At 52.9% G+C, this 4795-nt stretch overlaps 1 pseudogene; it reads right to left on the bottom strand.

Moving 5' to 3' along the window:
* Positions 1–1383: 1383 nt before the first annotated feature.
* On the bottom strand, positions 1384–2091 carry LOC120642839 (annotated as a pseudogene).
* Positions 2092–4795: the final 2704 nt, after the last annotated feature.

The following is a 4795-nucleotide window of genomic DNA, read 5'->3' as shown; positions in this document are numbered from 1 at the left end:
CACGCCTCGTCTTCCTTCACCAACTCCGATGAAGGTAACGGACCCACCGTGCTGGGGTCTGGGCTTCGGATCTGCGCCTTTCGCCACCATGGCGGCTCGCCATAACATGCCTCGCTTCTACAACGACGGTGGGGAGACTAGCCCCCCACCCTCTGCCGTACCGCTACTGGACCACGGCCTCCTTACCTGACGCCGCGACGCCAGTGAGGCCGTGGCTTGCTGCCTCGGTCTTCACCTCCTCAACGGCATAGGCTCAGGTTTCGGTGCAAGTGGCTCCTCCTCCAACCTCCCGAACGGCGTCGGCCCTGGCATGGCGCCTGGCTCCATGGCCGGCCTCACCAACGGTCATGGGCACCCCGGGGATTCTTCCTCCACCGAGGAGGATGATCTCCTTGACTGAACACCGATGGATGAGGGGGAGGGGGAGATCCGGCCGGACTTGTCCGGATCCAGAGATTTGATTCATCTTATTACTATGCCATGCCACACTCTAAATTGTCCAGCCCATTAGGACGTATACGAAGCCGGGATACATGTGTGAGCTTCCCTTTGTTTTGTCAATGCTATCTAGGAACTAGACCTGCAACTATGAATTGCAACAATTGAGCGACATCTGTTTCAACACCTTTATCACATGATACTATATAAGTAGCATGGGGAAAAAATTCTTTTTCATTGACAACATCACGTTCCTCTCTATTTATGCACATGATGGTTCCCATGGCTAGTACATAATAGCATATGGACGCAGGCATGATCCCATAGTCAGTAGAAGCCTTAGAACTATCAACATATGCATGCGACATTAGAACAGTAGCAAATTGGCCATATCAACTATCACTACCAGTGTATCCTTCGTACATCAAATTAGTCAAATTCAAACTTATATGCAGCAAATTCATTCAAAGGCAACCAAATTCAACACAGACCTTTGGATTTTGAATCAATCATTGGAGAGATGAAAGGGCAATAAAAAATTCAGAACGCAACTTAAACCACAGAAAACCATCTCTAGTATATACAACATGTTAGTAATATAAACTTTATATTTGTATGTCAGCCTTGCATGTGTTAAACTGCATATTAATAGAGTCGGTGCTTCTTGATTGGTGATCAAAGCTTCTGATATATGACGATTAATATCCCATAATTTAGTCCATTGATTGCAAAGCGGGGATAATAATAATATAACTAAGTAAATTAGAACAAAAGGTAATGGAAAAGCTAATCACACGATTAGGCAGGTAAAAGGGATCTGTAATTAGTTTGGATATCATGCGGATTATAAAAAGACAAGGTGGATCGGGAAATGCAGATTATGAACTCATGGCCGATTACTTGGTCCCAAAAGCCGGGTCTTTTTACCCCTACTATATACTATTGAAAACTATGCATATGGCACGCCACTGTGTACTAGAACACGACTCCTCTACAGCGGCTCGCTCAATCTCCGCAACCCGCCTGCCTGCGTCGACTACTGACGCCATGCCCTTCTTGCGGTGCAGAGAAGGCGCCGTGAAGGCTGGCGGCTGCTATCGCGAGCGACAGGTTCTGAGTTCTGACCTAGTCATGGGAACCGAAGAAGAGCAGGTAGGTGGGGAAGTTTGGTGGCTCTGGGGCGACCTCGGGGATGGGCACGGCTGGCGGCACGTGCGGGTCGTCGTCGCCGCCTGCGGCGCCCCGGCAGAGCGGGCAGGTGGGGTGGGTGTTGAGCCACATGTCGATGCAGTCGACGTGGAACTCGTGTCCGCACCGAGGCAGCACGCGCGCCGTCTCCCCGGCCGCGAGCTCCGTGATGCTGATGCATATGACACACTCCAGTGCCTCGCCCTCGCCCACCTCCCGGCGCGGCAGCTTCGCCATAGACTAGTTGCCCAGACTGCCTTGGTAGCACCACGCCGCGTCCGCTCCTCCGCCAGCGCCGCCGAACAGTAGCCACATCCCCACGCCGCGCGCACCACCGCGGTACCACATGGCACAGAGAAAGATGCAGAAGCAGAGCATGACGATGAGGAAGGGCGCCACCACGGCCGCCGTCACCATCCCTGCCATAGATCGGTGTGTGAGGGCGAGAGTTGTGTGCTAGCTAGCCTTTCCGAGGAAGGAACCGTGACAATAAAATTAAATAACCTCTCGCTAGCCTCACAGCCGACTGGGGAATCGGAAGCGAAGCGAAGCGAACGGGCCTGGCATTTGAGTGGAGAGAGACTGACGGTGTGTTTGGATCCTGGCAAAATTTTTGCCCCTCACACATCTAATGTTTTGACATTAATTAGAAGTATTAAATATAATGTTTTGACATTAATTAGAAGTATTAAATATAATGTTTTGACATTAATTAGAAGTATTAAATATAGTTCAATTAAAAAACTAATTACACAGATGGAGACAAATTCACGAGACGAATTTATTAAGTCTAATTGTACTATAATTTGGCAATGGTTACTGTAGCACAATATTATCAAATTATGGAGTAATTAGACTTAATAGATTTCGTCTCGCGAATTTGTCTCCATCTGTGTAATTAGTTTTTTAATTAGATGATATTTAATACTTCTAATTAGTATCAAAACATCGAAGTGATAGGGGAAATTTTTTTTCCCCGGATCCAAACACACCTGAGAGAGACGGGATGCACTATCGCAAGAGTTTCTAGAGTGGACAAAATATATGCTTGCCTTCCTTCCTGCATCCACTCCTCTTAGTCTCACCGGTCTCGCTCCCTATCCCACCTTCTATTTCAAACGCTACTTTATAAACAGTGTAGTCTACAAAGCAAAACAATGTTATGTATGTCCACGTCAGGAGAGTGGTGATAACAGCCTTAATAACAAAAGATACGCTTGTCCAATATTTTTTATGAAATGGGAGGGGCAAGCCCCTATGGATTATATTTATATATATATGGTAAATTTCTTTCTAGCTACACCTACTTATGCACCTATGTATCTCAAGATTTATGAGGTATCTAGCCAAACAAAAGTATCAGTACCCCGTGATCGGGGTACCCCATCCTCCTGTGTCAAGGAAGCAGACTTGGGGGGGGTGAGCGCAGGCCACACTTAAAAGGCTGGGCAGCAGTGGCAGGACAACGGCCGCGGATCCGCTTCCCACTCGGGAACGGGTCCGGTGTCGCCACGTGTCCCTGAAGAGGGGCGCTCAGTACCGGCAATAGGAGCCCTAGACCCCCAGCCAGGTCCGGGACCTCCACGTGCCACCCAGACCCCTGAACGCGCGGGGCGCAACACTCTGCCAGGGGGTCCGGGGCCGCCACGTGTCCCGGACTACGGGCGCGGGCGCGAGTCTTCTGCTGGAAGACTCGCCCACATACCGCATTAAATACGGGTGGTTAAGACGTGCTCTGCCACTGCTGCGCGCGGGCAGCTTTTGATAGAACAACACTGTTACACGCCTGTTACCAAGGTAAGCTCGAATGACACGGTGGGTCATGAGTTACCGAGGTGTACAGTGCCGCCGCAGACGCCGCGCGCGAGCGCACCTCTGCCCGCTGCATTAAATGGAGGCGACGGCACAGCTCACTCCATCATGCCCCCTACGCCGCAAGCTACGTGACCGGTTGGGTAAACGTGTCACCGCCTGTTCCGATAGCGACAGGCGGCGCACCGACAAGACAAGACGAGCACGCCGGTCTGAAGATCCCCTCGATCAGAGAAACCAAGGCGATGGCGTAGCGGATATCGGATGCGTTCGTCGGCGACTGTAGCGTCATAATGACCCAAGCATTATGTTATTTAATACACCCGCAATTGGGCCCACCTGTCGGGGTGCCAACGGCCTTGTACGTGCTCCCTCTGAGTTATAAAGGGGAGAGCACATGCTAGACAGGACAAGCTTTCTACACCCACTACACAACTTCTCTCGCGGATTCCTCCTGGCAATCCCATTCCAACTCAAGAATACACACACAAGTGGATGTAGGGTATTACGCTCCGGCGGCCCGAACTACTTTAATCCTCGCGTGTTCTTCGTGTTTTTACATTCTTACCAGACAAACGCTTTAGCTAGCCCCCCGAGTACTCACCCTCTGGGCTAGGCGGGTGCAATCCGCCACCCGGCTGGAGTTTCATCTCCGACATTTGGCGTGCCAGGTAGGGGCTTTTGGTTAGATTTGTCTATTCTTCTGCTCATCACCATGGTTCACGTGGTCGAGCACACCGTCCACGCCGATGACGCGGAGATGAGGGAGGGTGAGGCATCATTAGTGCCGCATGCCATTCGCCACCCCGCGCCGGGGGCCGCAGTGCCCGCGGCGCGGCCTCATGAGGCATCAGCGCCCGTAGCGCGGCAGCGCGCCTCGGGGCACCCATCCAGGGCCTCCTTGCAGGCAGCCTCCAGCGGGCCGCTGGCGGCGGCTAGGGAGTTGCTCCGCAATGCTCCAGCTGCTGCAGCCTCCCCCGACGCCCTGAAGGCAGTGGAGGGATGACGTCGACCGTCTCCTCCTCTTGGCTCAGGCCGCTCCTGGTTCAGTAAGGACCGGACCACGACCTCCGCCTAGCAATGCGCTGGTGCTCCACCAGCCGCGCTAGGATGGAGCGTCAGTGTCTGTGCACTCCCCTTCAGTGAGGAGTGCACGGACAGAGGACTTGCGGGTAGAGCTCAACCGCAGGCATGCGGACGAGGACGCTCGCGTCTCGATGGAGAGGGCGCATGACCGTCGTCTGAACACCGAGTGGTGCAACCTCGACGCCGACTTGGATGCGGCGGCACCCAAGTCCCCCGGGAAACGTCCGGACACAAGCGGGCACCCCGGTGGCTGGTGTGGGCTGCGCCGCGA

Source organism: Panicum virgatum, chromosome 7K, assembly GCF_016808335.1.
Source record: "Panicum virgatum strain AP13 chromosome 7K, P.virgatum_v5, whole genome shotgun sequence".
NCBI lineage: Eukaryota > Viridiplantae > Streptophyta > Magnoliopsida > Poales > Poaceae > Panicum > Panicum virgatum.
The sequence above is the reverse complement of the archived record's forward strand: the minus strand, read 5'-3'. Positions and strand labels throughout refer to the sequence as shown.